At 40.1% G+C, this 19,465-nt stretch overlaps 1 protein-coding gene across 4 annotated transcripts in view; it reads right to left on the bottom strand.

Moving 5' to 3' along the window:
• BTBD9 (BTB domain containing 9) overlaps positions 1–19,465 on the bottom strand; it is a 413,472-nt gene that overhangs the window by 195,145 nt on the left and 198,862 nt on the right. The gene's annotated exons all lie outside the window — the stretch shown is intronic.

Genomic DNA, 19,465 nt, shown 5'->3' with positions numbered 1-19,465 from the left:
TCTAGGTTAAATGGTAACTCTATATTTAACTTTAGGGGCAACTGTCAGACTGTTTTCCAAAATGACTGAACCATTTTTACATTGCCAGCAGCAGTTTATGAGGGTTCTGTGTTTCTACATCCTTGCCAACACTTATTGTTATCAGAGACTTTTTTTTTAATACCACATTTTTTCCTTTCATTTGAGTATAGTTGACACACAATGTTACATTAGTTTCAGGTGTATGACTTAGTGATTTGACAAGTTTGTACATTATGCTATGTTCACCAAAGTGTAGCTAACATCTGTCCTGTTACACTGGCATTATAGTATCATTGACTATATTCCTTTTGCTATGGCTTTTATTCTGGTGACTTATTTGTTCCATAACTGGAAGCCTGTATCTCTCACTCCCCTTTACCCATTTTGCCTAACTCTTCACCCCTCTCCCCTGTGGCAACCACCATCAGTTTGATTCGGGCTATCCCACTGGGCATGACGTGGTGTTTCACTGTAGCTCTGGTTTGCACTTTCTTGATGACTAATAACGTTGATTATCTTATTCACATGCAATTCTTTAAACTAATGGTGTGCATGACCAAAAAAATTCTGAGACCACTGGTATAAAGTTCTCTGGCAATTTCAGGGCAGTTATCCAATGAAAACTCCAGAGAACATTCTGAAGCAAACACCGCAAGGCATTTAGCTCTTCATAGACAAGAAAAAAGACACTTCCACAGATGACATACAAATTAAACCAAAAGGTATGGGAAACCCGTGGGAGAATCAAAGATCCACCAGATATAGACATCGAGATACTGCCTCCAATTCAGGGATATTACACCACTCTGAGGGACTTGTCGGGAATCACCTTCACTGTCACCATCGCGTAAGCTAATGCCTGTCTCTACCCTCATTGCAAAGAGGTGGTGGCAGTGATCTTAGTTACATCCTGGGCACACCATCAGCAGTCCATGAAAGGCAATCTAGTGACAACTCTGAGGAGGCACTCCACCAGGACCAAGATATTAGAGGCTGTCGCCTGTATCTGTGCAAACAGCTCTTCTTAGTACAGAACAGAAAGAACTACAGAGGATTTTAAAAATATAGCAAAATATATAAACAAGTGCTCTTTTGGAGCCAAAATTATATACATTCTATATTTTGGTATTACGGGACAACAGACAGTCAACATTTCTGCTTAGCAAAATTACTTTTGGAAATTACACAGGCTGGTGAAATCCCAGTCTGAGAAGTATATGCCTTCCACTCTAGATAGGACCTACAGTCTCTCTAACTTACTCTAGTCATTCCTGCCTTTTTTTTTTTTTTTTTTTTTTTGAGAGAGAGAGAGAGAGAGAGAGAGTGGGTGTGTGTGCATGATCTTCAGCTGGCTCCGTGCCCAGTATGGAGCCTGACACAGGACTCTGTCTCACGACCCTGAGATCACGACCTGAGCCGAGATCAAGAGTCAGATGCGCAATCGAGTGAGCCACCAGGCACCCCTCATTCCTGCTTTTATATGCTTGTTTCTGCTCTTTCCCTAACCCTGGAACACCAAGTTTTCAAATTCTACCCAGTCAATTTGTCAGTTTACTCAAATATTTACTGAGCATCTAAATGGAAGGCACCATGCTTGGCTGAAAGAATTAGGAAGAGGACTGTGTGTGCCAAGATGATTAGCTCATGAACCCTACTCTCAAGGGTTTTATGTACTATGCTCTCCATCAAGTCTTCCGTGATAGACTGATTAACAATTTCTGGATCACATCAACTGTTAATAGCACTATGAGGGGCAAGACTATTTAAAGTTGGAGCTGCTATGGAAAATCTAGCACATATAGGTCATGGTACCTACTACCTGACGCAGTCTTTTAGAGAAGGCTTTTTGGATGAGTCAAAGCTCTAAATAGGAAATAATAAAGGCTTGTACCTTAAGTCAGATCAGCCAAGCAGCACTTCCTATCTCCCTAAATCTAAGAACTAATGTCAACAAATCTTCTGATTATTTTACCAAGAAAGAAAATGCTCTAATGATTAATTCTTTTTTAACTAATCCTTTTTATACCTCTAACACCAGAGTGGCTGTTTCTGAATAAAAAGTCTCTTGTTTCTCTTTTTTCACTGCCTTTCTCTCTCTAATCCTCACCCTGCTGAATTTAATTGCCTTGGCAATGCCAAAACAATGTCTGATCCTAATAGGTCAGCATTGATCGCTCTAAACCAATTGGTTCCTTCATTAGCAAGAAAATGAAGTAAAGAAAAAAGGCAGGTGGCTCTCTGAACAGGCAGCTGGGCTTCTGCTCCTCTTACAGTGCCTCTCTCTCATTAAACAGTAGCTGATCGATTGGCAACTTGCTCAAAACCCACAAAAACTATTCATCACTTTTGACACAGACCTGTTTTAACAGGCCACTCAACTCAAGATCTGGATACCCACACGGTTTATTTGTAGGTCCCATCACAGTCTTCCCAGACAGATCTCTCTGAAGATCATACGGAGAAAAAGGAGGACACATCACCAAACAACCACTCTCTGGCAGGATGCCAACTAAAGCCCAGCTAGGAGCGCTGGGAGCAAAGGCTTCCCAGGAAGACAGTCGGGAGTCTGTGGCCTGGCAAAAGCAGGCAGGGTGAAGAACGAGTCTTGGTGATACCAGAAAATGGAAGTAAGCAGGGATCTAAAAATATCGGTCATCATCAAAGGGAAGGAGAAAAAAACAAGGTCAAAGAAGGAAAGGGAATGCAAAACAGGAAAGAAAAGAAAACACATACAGGAAAAGCACAATACTCTCTACACTACTTTGGTTGGTTGAGAAATAAACTAAGGAAGAGAGCAGAGTAGGAGTTTCATCAGATGGTCTAGAGAACCACCTCTCTCTGCCAGAAGAGATGTGTATCACTTACTGCTGGGGCAATGCTGATGAGGGAGTGTGAGGCAAGCTGAGGGCAAAGTACAGGCTAACAGCACCCCCTCCCCGCCCCCCAGGTGGGCTATGGGTGATATTCCTCAGATACTCTTGGCTGCTCAAGAACAGGGGAAAAGAAAGAAAACAAACAGTTGACTGACAGAAATCACAGGCATGCAGGACACGAGTCTTTCAGTTTACGGATAACTTCGTATACTGCAAGAAAAAGGCAATCTCATCCATAGCCTAATCTCCAGGAACCTATAGACTCCATTTCCTGGAGCCCTAATATCACTCTCATCAAGATGTAACGGGATTTAAGTGCTTGCCGTGGTGATGTGGAAAACAAAGGCAAATGAGAAATGAAATTCCCTTACTGCCTACAGCCCACTGACAAGTCCTTGAATCAGGCCGAGTGACCTTCCTCTAGGAGCTCAGTTGCCTCGGTGATGACACTTCCCTAGGGGCAAAAGGGAATCTTGGCTTATTATTATCCTGATCCCCACCCATAGGTTGGCCAGGATCCTATGGGTCTCCTTAAACACACAAAAATTCCTTTATCTTTAACCCCCAAGTATATGTTGGCAATCATCTTCCAAGCATATAGCCCACTGATATCCATCTGAAGGGTCTCACGACTAAAGTTTTACTAAATAGTAATAAATGATGTTTTCCTAGCAACAGCTAGCCTCTCAAAGTCCTGGAAACCTTGCTTCCAAAATTCCTTAGAGACTTAACACTGTCCCTAACCCCCTCCCAACCTGAAGGTTTATAATCACTCTTCACAACCCCAGAGCAGCTCTTTCTGCCCAGGGGTCCTGTCCCCGTGCTTTAATAAAATCACCTTTTTTGCACCGAAGACCTTTTCAAGAATTCTTTCTTGGCCATCGGCTACAAACCCCCACCATCACTCCAAAACCCCATCAATGTGACTCAGATCGTCATGACACGCTGCTAAGCACCGCTTCAAGCCGGGCAAACCTGTGTAAGGAAGGGGTATTCCCCAGTCTTGACGACGAAGCATCTACTTACGATACACCAAACACCACACTAGGCTTTTACATAAAATACCTTACTGAGCCCGATGACAATCTCACGGAGGGGTCATTTCAATCTTCATCTTACACATTAAAAAGGTAAGATTCAGAGATATAAAGTAGCTTGTCCAATGACTCAAAGCCAGTAAGAAGCAGCAGTCAGAATTTGAATGTAGTTCTGTTCAATTCCAAAGCCCACAACCTTTTAATGGACCGCTAGTAGGGAATGTGAAAATGAAAATGCAAACAAAAACAAATATGGACTTAATTCATAAGGTATAAAAATAAATAAAAATATGAAATAAGACCATAATTTTTAAAGGAAATGAAAAGAGTAAAAGGACCACATCACCACATTTTATTTACCAGGTTATTGCTTTCATCCTACTGGATTCTTCATAATTGGCCCTTGGTTCTGTACCCTCTGGGCGGCAGGACCAGCATTACTGATAATTAGTCTCCCTTTCACTTGCTACCTTTATGTTGCTAGCAGGGTAGCTGAAGAGGACTGGCCTTAAAAACAATCCAATGCCACAGTAGTAGGTCAATTTTCTCCTAAATTTCAAATCCAGAAACAGAAACAATTTACTTCAACTCACATGTCAGTAATTCCTTGTGTTAACAGAATCAAGACCTAGGAAAAACTATTCACTTCTCACACGACTTGAAGCTTTACCAGTTACTCATTAAAAAGCACTTATTGATATGTTGAATTTATTTACCATTCACAAAACACCTTTCATGTTCAAGGCATCCACTTAAGCTTGAATAAACACTGCTACAGTTATTAAACACAAATATAAATGATCTGAAAACTTATTACAATGTTCACTTGCAGGGGAATATCAGCAATAATTGAAATTAGAAATAACCAACAGGTAAATTTTTGTAAATAATCAGATTTACCCCTAATGACAGATCCATAGAGATGTTGAGTCTCTAGAAATCTTTATTCCACTAAGAAGAATAGGGGGAAAGAGTAGAAAAGAGAAAGGGATGTTTATTAGGGGCCTGTCATCTGCTGGGCTCTATGTTCTATCCTGGAACACAGAAATGAAAAGACCAGTGCACTGTTCTCTAGGACTTCAGATTCTAGTAGAAAAGATAAGATGTCTGGTAAATCATTCATCCATATATTCACACATCCTTTCCTTCATCTTTCCAACCAACCTGCAACGTTTGCCAAGTGTTGTGCTGGGCACTGGGGACACAACAATGAACCAGAAAGACCTGGTCCTGTGAACTCAGAGCCTAAATGGGGGAAATAGGCCAGGAAACAGGTAAATGTTACAAAATGTGATAAGTGCTATGACAGGAGAAAGACAGGGTACTCTGATAGCATGGAATAAGGACACCATTGGTGAAGGATAAACAGGAGTTAGAAAGGCAAACAAGGAAAAGAGAAATAAGAGAGAATTCTTTTCGTGGTAAGCACGAACAATATGTACGAATGCTCAGAGATAAATCAGATCATGTTAAAAGGACTTAAAGAAATTCTGTAGATGCACCATTCAGTAGTAGCCAGTCTCCCATATGGCCCTTGCTGGCTGCCTTCTGTTATTCATACCCCTACAAAGAGCTGACCTTTGCAAGCAATAGGATATTATGGAAATGACGATGTGTGACTTTCAAGGCTAGGTAAAACAAAACACAACAAAGCACTGTGGCCTCTGCTTTATTCCTTTAGATCCTTCTCTGGGAGAAAGCAGCCACCATGCTGTGAGGACTCTCCAGCAGCCCTCTAGGGGAGAGGAACTAAGGCCTGCAGAGAACTGGCTACCTTTAAAAGTGAATTGCTCAAACCTAGTCAAACCTTTAGATGACCATAGCCCTGCTGACATCTTGGCCACAAGCCCATAAAAGACCCTGAGCTAAAACCACCCAGCTAATCTAGTCTCAAAATCCAAACCCATAGAAACCATAAGATAATAAATGCTTATTGTTTAAAATCATTATGCTTGGGATAATTTGTTACCCAGAGATAGGTAAATAATACATACAGCAATCAAGATAGGGATGGAGGTGGTTGAGACCAGAAGTTAGAAAGGTAGACAGGGCCAGATCAAGTAAAACTCTGAATAAAACATGTGTTGGACTTTATCCTGAAAGCAATGAGGTGTCATGGGAGGTTTTGAAATAGGAAAATGATGGAGTCAGGTTTGCATTTAGCAAGAGCACCTGACTACAGTGTGGAGAATGTACTGGAGAGACACAAACCAGAGACACAAAGCTCATTCACTGTACTGGATGCAAACTTGACGTAGACTCTGTGATTCTCTCGACCTTCTCCAACATTCTCTTTAAGCCATGCTGAGGCACCCTTCCACAGGTGCACTCGGATAAAATGTCACACTACTTTCTAAACAGTTGTCAAGGGGCAGAGGAAATACAGAGAAATTAGTTTTCCAAGTGGTGAGCCCTAACTGATGGTGACAGAAGATGGGAGAGAAATATGTCCACTGAACAACCTGCTATGTGTCTTTGCACTGGTTGTGAGGTGGTGACCAGCATGGTAATTTACTGCCTCACATTTGTCCTTATCTGACCTTTACCCTCACCACTCTGGGATGGAACGTACCAGAGGCAATGTCAGCACTTTAATCCTTGCTTCAGGCTCCGTATTTTATAGCTATGATGTTGCATTTAGCAGCCACTAACTACAGTTGCCTATTTACAGGTAGAAATGTGGCTAATCCAAATTGAGATGTGCTGGAAGTTTAAATTACACACTGATTTTTGAAGACTTAGTATTAAAAGAGAATTTACAACACCTCATTAATAATTTTTTTGTATTGGAAAATGTGGCATATGTAAACAATGGAGTATTATTCAGCCTTTAAAAAGGAGGAAAACCTGCCACATGTGATAACATGGATGAACTTTGGGACATAAGAACATTATGAAATAAGCCAGACTCAGAAGGACAAATACTACATAGTATCAGTCATATGAGGAATCTAAAATAGTCAAATTCATACAAGCAGAGAGTAGAATGGTAGTTGCAGGGGCTGAGGGTGGGGCAGGCATCAGTCAAAGTCAAAGTTTCAATTACACAAGACGAATAAGATCTAGGGATCTACTGCACAGCATATGCCTATAGTTAACAATAATAATGTATTGTTATACTTAAATATTTGCTAAGGGGGGTAGGATGTATGTTAAGTTGTCCTCGTCATCTTCTTCTTGATGCAGATCATCAATATCCTCAAGATCATCTATAAAGAGGGCAGTAGGAAACTTTAGGAGGTGATGGTTATGTTGTTAATGGCCTAGATAGTGGTTTAATGGGTATATGCTTACCTTCAAACTCACCAAGTTGTATATATTAAATGTGTGTAGCTTTCTGTTATGTCATACCTAAAAGTGATTTAAAATGTATAATAATAATTTTAAATATGGATTACATGCTGAACTGATTATATTTTGCATATAATGGTTTAAATGATTACTGAAGCAACGTGGATGGAACTGGAGAGTGTTATGCCAAGTGAAATAAGTCATACAGAGAAAGACAGACACCGTATGTTTTCACTCTTACGTGGATCCTGAGAAACTTAACAGAAGACCATGGGGAGGGGAAGGAAAAAAAAAAGAGAGGGAGGGAGGCAAACCATAAGAGACTCTTAAAAACTGAGAATAAACTGAGGGTTGATGGGGGGTGGAAGGGAGGGGAAAGTGGGTGATGGGCACTGAGGAGGGCACCTATTGGGATGAGCACTGGGTGCTCAGTGGGCACCTATTGGGATGAGCACTGGGTGTTGTATGGAAACCGATTTGACAATAAATTTCATATTAAAAAAAAAAGAAATGATTTTCCAACAACAAAAAAATGATTACTGAAGTTAATTTCACTTATTTCTTCTTACCTTTTTGAATGTAAAAGTTTAAAATAACACACATTTAGACAAGAAAAGGGCAGTTAGTTGTCACAGTGGAGATGTAGAAAAGAGGATGCATGGGAAGGAATCTGAGGAGAAAGGACCTGCCAAGACTGACCGGACCGGCTGCAGAAGGAGAAAGAAGGGAGAAACGAAAGATGATGCCGAGGTTTCTGGTTGGCACAAGTGGGTGTCTTTCACTGAGATGAGAACATAGGAAGAGGAACGTGTTAGAGTGTAGAATTAGTTAGCTTGAAGCATTCTGTTGTTCACTCTAAGGAAACTACACACTGGCCATTTCAGTGTGTTAGCTACAAGCACAGGGAGATATTCAGGCAGGAATTGAAGATCTTGCTGGACTGGTGTCACATGAGCCCATGAGATTACCTGGGGAGGGTGTGCAAAGTGAGATGAGCAGGGGACACAAATAAACAAATACATTAAGGATATTCTGGATTGTGATGGGTGTTATACCAGAAATAGAGCAGGATCAAAGGACAGTGAGAAATGGGATAGGGCTGGGTCGCTATTTAAGTCTGGGAATAACCGAGATAGGAACAAGGAACAATGTTGGATGGAGAGAGAAGGAGCCTTCTACATAGAAGAAACACCAAGAGCAAATGCAGGCAGTTGTGGAAGAGCCTTGCAAATTCAGGAAACAGCAGGAGTCTGGTCCTACTGGAATCTAACAAATGAGGAATGGGACAGGAGAAACCACAAGAGCACAAAGCGAGCAGATGGTGAAGGGCTTTGTATTTCAAGCTAAGGACCCTGGATCTCATTCTGTAGGCCAAGCAGGGTGGGGGAGGGAGGGGTCCTGGGAGTTTTAAGTAGAGGAGTGACATGACCTCATTTGATCTTCACAGCATTCTTTAAGGTACATGTTCCTAACAAAAAGGAGTCCCCATCCACTTGGCCCTGACATATCATTGAGTTCCATGGTGCACAATTTGAAAACCACTGGGCTAGATGATTTCTCCACACCTTAAAATCTAAACAGCCTATGGTTCAAGGTTTGGTGAGGAAAGTATAAAATGGTACTCATGCCAGTTTCACAAGTCTCTCCCTCTCCCCTTCTCCATCCTCCTTCCTTCACTCACTCTCAGGTGATAATATGTGGTGTAAGCCTGAATGTTAGGAGTACATAGGCATACGAAGGAACCAATGTTCACTTTAAAGTAGCATAGCACATATTTAGGCAAAATACTCAGGAAGAAGGAAGTTAACACCTTCTTGAGGGTTGTCATTGAACAGCTCAAACTAAAAAGAAACAATGAAAGTTACAGGCTGATTATCCAGCAGAGACCTCATCCAGGCCTGCTCACCATCCCCCATCCATGTGCTCTTCAGCTCTTCATTGCACACTTATCCTCCCCTCATAGGCAAGCAAGTCAGGAAAACAAGAAAATCCCCAAACAAATTAATTATGATAGTGAAGGGGAAGTAAGCTAGTGGCTGAAAGACAGTTTAACATTGTCTGTTTATTGCAAATGTGTAAGTTTAAGCACTTCATTTTTTTCCCCTCTAATTTCTCATACCCATTAAAAAATTTTTTTTAATGTTTATTTATTATTTTGAGAGAGAGACTGAGTGTGAGCAGGAGAGGGGCAGAGAGAGAGGGAGACACAGAATCTGAAACTGGCTCCAAGCTCTGAGCTGTCAGCACAGAGCCCGACACGGGGCTGGAACTCACAGACCTCAAGATCATGACCTGAGCCGAAGTTGGACACTTAACCGACTGAGCCACCCAGGCGCCCCAATCTCATACCCATTTTTAAAAAGTAATTACTTTATTTTATGGCTAGGACAAATGACTTGCCCAGAATCACATACTATACTCTTTGCTCCTCAGTTCAAAGCCTTTGCAATCACACAGCTTTTCATTCCATTGCGGGTTTTCTAAGATGAAATGCATTTCACAACACTAAGATGGAGAAACATTTGTTTTCACTAAGAAAAGGTTTGTTTTTAAAATAAATGGTATTCAGGAATAGCCTTCATCAATGTTACTTATGATATAATAGTAAGTCCTATGGTGGGAAGAATTTGCAAACATTTTGCAAAACACTGAGAAATGACTGTGTCTCAAAAGCCAAACGAGTTTCTGAACAAAAACTAAATTAAACCCATTATAAAAAGCTTTTCAATGGACCACATCTAAATCCCACTGACTTCTTAATCTCTCTAGACTTTAATATAATGCATATAATACTACCTAGATTCAAAATATTTAGATATCTGGAAGTAAAGCTCTAAATCTTAAAATTGTCAATTAGTTGAACTACCAATACTACATGCATATAATCACATGAAAAGCAATAGTGCAAGAGAAAGAATGCTAGATTTGGGAGTATGAAGATTTTAGTTTCTGCTATGCTATCTACTCATCATGTGAAATGTGGCCACTTAACTTTCCTTACTGTCAGTAAAATGAGGTAACTGATGAGGTAGTAAATAATTTTAACTCTACACATGCTTACCAACTAGGCTGGATGGGTCTGGTTATCTATGGCAGAGACTGTGAATTACCTACCCCAAAATCTATTCTCCTTGTCTTTAAACAACCTTGATTTTTTTTTTTTTTTTTTTTTTTTTAAGCTCAGCACATAGCTGCCTGAAATAAAACCCACATTTCCCAAATTTCCCTTCAGCTAGCTAGGAATAGCCATTAGACTATGTTCTAACCAAAGAGATGTAAGAAAGAAAAGTTGTGCAAAACAGCCAGGAATGCTCCTCAAAAGTTGCTAATTCAACTGGGATATGCATTCTTCTGCACTTCTCTTCTTCCCACTGTCTGGAATTTTGTCTTGATAGCTGGAGTTCCAGCAGCCATTTTGGACAAGGAGGCAATCTTGAGAAAAGAAGCTAGTACTCATGATGGCAGAACAGAAAGATAAAAGCAATCTGGTTCTTCAGGTTTTTGTGGAGTCACCATGTCAGTCATAGAATGCCTACATTCAACTTTATTTTACATGAAGGTATATTCTTGTGTGCTTAAGCCATTGTTATCTTGGGTTTTCTGTTACATGCAATGGAACCTAATACTAGTTGATATGGTACTTTTCCTATGTGGTCTCATAAAACCGTACATTTCCCTAATTTTACTACTTAACACACTTGTACTGTAATTGCTTGTTTACCTGCCTGCTTCCCCAACTAGGGCTTTGATTTCAGCGAGGGCAGAACTGTGTCTGTTTCATTTGCTTTTGAATCCACAGTGCCTGGCACATAGTAGATAATAAATACCTGTACAATGACTGACAACATTCTCTGTAAGGAAAAGGAGAAAGAAGGAAAGACAAAAATGAAGGTGTGACAATCAATGCATCTAGGCATCTGCTTTATAGGGTTACCAGAGATCAGAAAAAAACAGTATATGTAAAGGCACTGTGTAAATTATAAAGTATATTATACAAATTAATTAACACCATGTAAATGAGAAAAAACACATTATCATACCTCCTAGCTACACCATATTTTGCAAAGCCACTAGAATTCACAATTACTTTTTTCTGTAGACCTCTCTTCCTTATGGAGATTGTAAACCTTCACCTCTCTCCTGGAGCACTCTACTCAATCCCTGCCCCCTACTTCATGGAGAAAATGGAGGCCATTGACATGGTGTCTTCCAACTCTCCTTTTCACTATTTTCCTCCTTCCCTGTCAATCTTCCTTTCTAATACACACCTCTCCACTCTGTTCTGGCCCCCGCTCCATCCTGCCTCCTTCACCAATTCCTTCCTCCCTAGTATCTTTAGCTGCTCTCTCTCCACCAGCCACTTCCTCTCAGACCAGATCCTTAAACAACACACCTGTTCTCACCCTACTTGCTCTGTATGAAATTATCCCCTTTCTTATCACACTTCTTGAATTCATAGTTCATACATGCTCCTTTCATTTCTGCATCTCCAGCTTAACTTCTTAGTCTACCCTCTTCGTTCCTTGCTCTACTGAAACTGATCTTAAAGACTGACCGGTGACAACATAAGGGCCATGACTTCTCACAGTCTTTGTCCTACTTGACAGCCTTAAGGGCATCTAGCATAATTACTCACCCTCTCTTCTCAAAAGTCTTCCCCCCCCCCCCCCCACCTTCTGTAACACTCTCCCCATCTCCTCCTGCCTGTCTCATCTTTCCTTCTCAGGTTCTTTTGCACCTGCATCCTCTTGGATTTACCCCAATGGTCATTCCCTAAGAATCCCAGATCTTCTTGTTTCAGCAAATTCACTCTCCAAGGCTAATTCAGTCTCTTCCAGAGCTTCAATGACTTTTAAACAATAAAGTTTACCTGGCTTTCTGACTATAAAAGTATTCATGCTAATTATAAGCACCTTTAAAAAAGGTTTTTTGTTTGTTTGTTTGTTTTAAAGCATATACTTTGTGACAGGCCTAGGCTACGAATTCTTTTTCATTCCCATATATAACTGGCTTCTTTTTTTTTCAACTTTTTTTAATTTTTTTTATTTTTGGGACAGAGAGAGACAGAGCATGAACGGGGGAGGGGCAGAGAGAGAGGGAGACACAGAATCGGAAACAGGCTCCAGGCTCTGAGCCATCAGCCCAGAGCCCGACACGGGGCTCGAACTCCCGGACCGCGAGATCGTGACCTGGCTGAAGTTGGACGCTTAACCGACTGCGCCACCCAGGCGCCCCATAACTGGCTTCTTGATTCTACTTTCAAAATGTCTCTCAAAGCCATAACTTTTCTCATGTTCCCTACTGCTCCTTAATCACTCCTGCCTGTTGAGAACCTCCTGCTCCCAGGCTCTACAATGGCTCACGTGTTCTTGCTAAAGTATCTCTCTGAAATTAAAATTTACCCAAAGAGGGAGAGAATCACCTCTGTACAAAAGAAAAATGATCAACTCTGATAAGGAACAAAAATTAGAGACCAGAAAAATATTTCCATGTTACTTAATCTATTGCCTGGCTTTCAGGGTAGAACTACTGTGTATTTTTCCAGTAAGACAGTATGGTCGAATGGTTAAGAAGCTAGGCTTTGGGGTAAGAGATCTGGGTTCAAGTCTCAGCTGTGCCACTTATATTTATTAACAGTAGGGATATGGGCAAGAGTTTGGCACCATAAAATGGAGATAGAGGTAAACATTAAATGAAAATAATTCAGTGTAACATACTTAGTGTATGACATGTAAGTGCTCAATAAATGTTATCTATACATGTTCTCATCTTTAAAGAATTTCAAGGAAGATAAAACTGGCTTTATCAACTGGTTCCAATATATTTGAAATTATAACAGCATGTACTCTTAAAAGTATTGAATAAAATCAGAATATAAAAATTAGTTGCATTTCTATACATGAGAATGAAAAAAAAAGAAAGTGAAAGGAAAAACATAATACCATTTATAATAGCATCAAAAGAATAAAATGGTTAGGTATAAATTCAATAAAAGTGAAAGATGTGTATACTGAAAACTACAAAATATTGTTTAAAGAAATTAAAGAAGCCCTAAATAAATGAAAGATATTTTGTGTTCATGGGTTGAAAAATTTAGTATTGTTAAGATGGCAATACTCCCCCCCTTCCTCCCACCCCCACCACCACTAAAGCAATCAACAGATTACATGTACTCCTTTTCAAAATCCCAGCTGGCTTTTTTGTAGAAATTGACAACCCAATCCTAAAATTCTTATGGAAAGAACCCAAAATAGCCAGAACAATCTTGTAGGAAAAAAAAGTTGGAAGACTCTCATTTCCTGTTTTCAAAACTTACTACAAAACCACAGCAATCAAGATAGCATGGTACTGGCATTAGGACAGACATATATAATAAAGGAGTAGAACCGACAGTCTAGAAATAAGCCCATTCATCTGTGGTCAATTTTTGACAAGGGTGCCAAGACAATTCAATGGGGAAAGAAGATTCTTCCGATAAATGGTGTTGGGACAACTGGATATCTACACGCAAAAGAATGAATTTATAGTCTTGCCATACACCATATGTAAAAGTTAACTCAAAATGCATCCAAGACCTGGGGCACCCAGGTGGCCCAGTCGGTTAAGCCTCCGACTTCAGCTCAGGTCATGATCTCACAGTTTGTGAGTTCGAGCCCTGCATCAGGCTCTCTGATGCCAGCAGGGAACCTGCTTCTGATCCTCTGTCCCCCTCTCTCTCCGCACCTCCCCAACTTGTGCTCTCTCTCTCTCTTTCAAAAATAAATAAAAAAACCTTTAAAAAATGCATCCAAGACATAAATGTAAGAGCTATGATTACCAAATGCTTAGAAAAAAACACAGGTATATATTTTCATGGCCTTGGTTTAGGCAACCATAGTTTCTTAGATATGAACCTAAAGCACAAGTAAAGAAAAAATTAATTGGACTTCATCAAAAGTAAAAGTTTTGTGCTTCAAAGGACACTATCAAGAAAGAAAAAGGCAACCTGTAGAATAGGAGGAAAATATTCCCAAAACGTGTATCGGATAAGGGTCTATAATACAGAATAAAAAACTCTTAAAAGTCAGTAATAAAAAGACAACCTGATTAAATAATGGACAAAAAAAAAGAAAAAGAATAACTAAATGAAAAAGCAGGCAAAGGACCTGAATATTTCTCCAAAGAAGATATACAAATACTCAATAAGCACAAAAAAAAGATGCTCAACATCATTACTGATCAGGTAAATTCAAACAAACCACAATATGCTACCATTTTATAGCCACTAGGATGTCTATCAACAAAAATTCTGGTAATACAAGCGTCAGTCAGGATGCTGAAAAGTAAGAGCCATCACACACTAATGGTGGGGATGAATGTATAATGGTGCAGCTGTCAAAAACAGTCTGGAGGCTCTGGAGGGGCTCAGTCAGTTCAGTATCGACTCTTGATTTCGGCTCAGGTCATGATCTCAAGGTCCTGAGACTAAGCCTGCTCTCCCTCCCTCTCCCTCTGCCCCTTCTCTGCTATCTCTCTTTCTCCAAACACACACACACACACACACACACACACACACACACACACGGTCTGAAAGTTCCTTAAAAAGTTACACATAGAATTGGCATATGACCTAGTAGTTCCACTGCTAGGTCTATGCTCAAGAGAAGTGAAAACACATGTCCACACAAAAAGTTGTACATGAGTGCTTATAGCAGCATTATGTATAACAGCTAAAAGGTGAAAACAAGCCAAACATCAAAAACTAATGAGTGGGTAAGTAAAATAGTATATATCCATACAATGGAACATTATTCTGCCATAAAGAAGAACGAGGTACTGAAACACGCCACAACACAGATGAAACCGATAAACATTACGGCAGGTGGTAAGTAAAAGGAGGCAGACACAAAAGGCCACATATTGCATGAAATACGTGAACTATCCAGACTAGACAAGTTCATAGAGACAGAAAGTAGATCACTGGTTGCCAGTGGGGGGAAAGGCTAATGGGGAGTGGCTGCTTATGGGTGTGGGGTTTGTTCTGGGGTGATGAAAATGTTATATTAGGTAGTGGTGATGGTTGCACAACCTTCTGAATGTTGTCGCACAACTAGAACCCACTTAATTGTACACTGTAAAATGGTGGCTTGTATGATATGTGAATTGTATCTCAATAAAAAACAAATTTAAAAAAGGTAAGCTAATCTAGATCTATTCCTTTACAGCACTAGACTGCTGGGCAGACTTACAGAATAACCCTCTTCTTTTAACATAGAACAGTTCTGTGAGTCTTGAATATTTTTTTAAAAATTTAAGTATTTTTTAATAATTTTTTAACGGTTACTTATTTTTGAGAGAGAGACAGAGTGTGAGCTGGGGCGGGGCAGAGAAAGAGAGTGAGACACAGAATCTTAAGCAGGCTCCAGGCTCTGAGCTGTCGGCACAGAGCCCGATGCGGCGCTCGAACCCATGAATGTGAGATCATGACCTGAGCCGAAGTCAGCCACTTAACTGACTGAGCCCCCCAATTTTTTTAAGTATTAAATTCTATCCCCAATGTGGGGCTCAAACTCACGACCTTAAGATCAAGAGACACATACTCTACTGACCAAGCCAGCCAGGTGCCCCAAGCCTTGAGAATTTTAAAACAGCATCAGGCCCGGTTGGGGAAACTCACTAGATAAAGGAACAGGAGAGACAAATCTGCATCTCATCCAGCACAATTCCAAAATAGAGGACGCATTTATTACTGACAGCATAGCTAGGACAAGGAGAGAAGAGGCAGACGTTTAAAAACTGAAAGCTTCAGCCCAAAGCAAGTCAATAAAAGAAGAGAAAGCAAAGCCCCACACTACTAAACACACATGCCTTGGTCTGCCTGGCACGCAAGGGATATCATCCTGCCAAAAACCAAATTCAAAACAAATACCAAGATTCTGGGGAGGGCAAAGCTCAAACAAGCAAAAAGCATTTCTAGTTGTTACCAGCAGATAAGGGAAAATAAACAGATGTGTTTCATTCTGGGCTTGTTATTATCAAATTTGCCCTGGCCAGCAAAGCAGGGGATAAAAGTGGGGCTGTTCAATACAGGTGAAAACGTAGGGCTCAGCTCCGGGCGGCCCTCACCTGAAGCACTTTCTACGTCAATTAATTCTCTCAGGAAAGAGGCAAATTCAGAATTCTCTTCCGATTAGAGCCCTGGCCCTTTCTTTTCAGTGTTTTAAAATTCATACTGGGAAGTGGCTGAGGCAGGAAATATTAGTATAATCACTGAGGCTTTTAGTGCTTATTGTCAATCGTTACAAAGCGATCCTTGTCAGATTCATACCTCTAAACAACCAGAAGAAATCAAAGTCGCAGTGTGAGAGTTTCAGGAACAAATACAAAACTGCCTGATGGTTGTGGCTTTGGCTTGGCACAATTCTAGGAATGAATGGTGATCTCTGGCTTCTGTCCAGAGCACTAAATAGAAAGTCTTTGTCTGAGGGAGGGCCCATCCCCTCACAACTGACCTGGGCAAAGCTGTCACTACATGTGTATCACTCGCTTTGAACCTTTTTAAGAAAACAGATGCCCTATAACTGAAGATAATTTTGAAATTGGCACAACACTTAAAAAAAATAAATCCAATTGGACAGTTGTTGTAGGGCTCCTGCCAACTTCTGGTTTCTTGCCATGGAGAGTAATGATTCCTGTCAGTCACTTAGAAAAAGGATAGCTTCTAGAAAAGCCAAATCGCTATGACCTAAAAAACAGCAACCCTGCATCAGCACATAAAAACTTATAGGAAGTTGGAAGTCTGAAAAATCGGATTCAAATTCAGAAACTTAATCTCTGTTCCAGTACTGAAGCTGTAATGAGAAGTAAGCTCTGGCAAAAACACATACTAGCCATTTTATTGGTGCTATTGTTAAAAAAAAAAAAAAAAAAAAAGAAGAAGAAGAAGAAAGGAAAAGGAAGGAAGGAAGGAAGGAAGGGAACACACAGCTAGTGTTGCATTCCCAGTGCAAATGATACATTGTTTTGTGACTGCACCTTCAAATTATTTTAACCCGATTTGTTCTTTGATTTCTAAAAGCCAAATGTCCTCAAATAAGTAGAAAGGAGTGCAATCAGGAAAAGTAGCCATAAAGCCTACTCGAATTTCTTCGTTAATCATAAATATTCTAATATTAAAATAATAAACAATTCAGCACTTAGACTAATTCTACAAGTCATGTGTGTGCAACACTTACAAACTGAATTGCTAAAGAGCCTCTGGAGGATTAGTTGGTGAAGCGTGGAGATGTTGGGGGGTGGTGGTGAAATATGGGAGCTTCAGAGCTCAGTAATAGTGGTAAGAATGTCAACAGGCATTGGCACCAGCAAAGAGATGTGTAAGTACGCTACCCTTCAAATGGGCTAAATTTTAGGCCTCTCAACCCAGAATCTGAGCTTCTATCCAACAGGCCGTCATAGGTCCTTAGGTGAAGGATAGGAGAAGATAAGGAAACAAATTCTTTGCAGTTCAGAAGGAGGGGGACCTAGCACCTTTTTACAAATCTTTGGCTCCAACAGAGCTCTAACATTTTAGAGTCCCCAAAAGAGAAACTATGTGGAGTATCAGCACAGGCCAAAGGCGAAATTCTTTGCCAAGTTGTAAGTACTGTTGACATTTTGATCTATAGTCTGAGAACTGATAAAAAAAAAAAATCTCCAAATTCTACTATCAGCAACTTTATCAGCAAGTCCCACGTCACACTGTATAGGAATATACATACATTACCATTTCATTAAATTTCTTATCAGAATTGGCACTTGGAAAGGAATCTTAGATTAGGGAATTAAATTTTCTTACAGTAAGGACTTGGCATTCCCAATTCCACAGAGTTTGGTGGGAGTACAAAAGACTGGGAAAGTAGTTTTCTGATACCCTTACCCTCAAAAACAGCGTCAGAAGATTAAAGGACCGATCCTGGGTGTGTGATCTCATTATGACACTGGGATAAATTAAAGTTTCTAAATGCATCATATCGTCTGAAATCAATAATCGCCCTGGTGAGGGAGGAAAGACAGGTACTTTCACCACCTTGCTCAAGGAAACTCAGTGACCGGTCTGAGAAGGATTCACACAGCTAATAAAGGACAGAACCAGGTCCTGAAATGAAGTCTTCAGAGTCCAAATTCCTTGTTCTGGTCCCGCTACCTGACTGACTTCTGTAAACAAAGACACAAATATAACCAGTGGTGTAGAGATGGGAATGAACAAGAATAAAAATCTGTGTTGCATCTGAGGGTAATTCTCAGATTTTGATTTTATTTTCCTACAAGTCTGGAAGATTATTTGATGACCACACTCTAACTGTTTAAACTTTTATTTTCATTTTGAATCCGACTTGCAACACATCTGTTGATCACATAATGAAACAAAATTGCCAGAGATTAAGCAATGAGTTGTTTTCAGTAAATTTCAACATTGTGTTCTCAGTCCAATTCAAATGGTAGCTTTCAGAATGAGCCCAAATTGAAAGATCACTTCTGAGCAATAAGGGAGGAAGCTCTTTTGGTGGGGCATCAGTTTTGAATTCCGGTTCTTTGAAATTTTATGTTCAATTCTTTATCAGGTATGTTTACCCTTTCTCACGTCTGTGCACAAGACTGGCTGTGTGCGAATCCGGCTAAGGAGTTCAATCAGTTACTGTTGTTCCTGTGTGCAATCTGTAATATCCGCTTGAGTAGTGTGGTGGGGTTTTGAAGAATTCTGGTTATGCATTTAAAGTCATTCTGCCAATGTGCTAGACTTCAGTTCTAATTTAGAAAAGGGAGATAGCTTGGGTGGTTAAATGTGGGTAAGTATGCAGGATAAAATCCGTTCAGGGATTGTTTTCAACAAAAAGCAAAATACTATCTCATTTTGCCAAGGTGTTTTCACAATGTTTTCCTATGTTAATGGCTACAAGGATGATCAATAGGAAACCTTGAAAAAACTATGCAAATGATCATCAGACCTGGATTTAATTAGAAAATGAACAAAATCCATGATGCCTGTCTACCCATCCAGATAGATTCAAGAATCCTTGCATTCAAGAACCTGCATGGGCCTCTCTGATGGATGATCAGATGTATGATCAAAAGAAAGCTGCTTTATGCTTTCTTTTTGGAGATAATGGATTTTTTTTCTCCAGAAAAGGAGTACCAATGAAACAGTTAATATATAACCTGAAAGTAAGCTTTTTTATTTATTCACACTTGAAGGCTGTGACTTCAAATCATAGCATCTAAGTA

Source organism: Acinonyx jubatus, chromosome B2 (genome assembly GCF_027475565.1).
Source record: "Acinonyx jubatus isolate Ajub_Pintada_27869175 chromosome B2, VMU_Ajub_asm_v1.0, whole genome shotgun sequence".
Taxonomy (NCBI): domain Eukaryota; kingdom Metazoa; phylum Chordata; class Mammalia; order Carnivora; family Felidae; genus Acinonyx; species Acinonyx jubatus.
The sequence above is the reverse complement of the archived record's forward strand: the minus strand, read 5'-3'. Positions and strand labels throughout refer to the sequence as shown.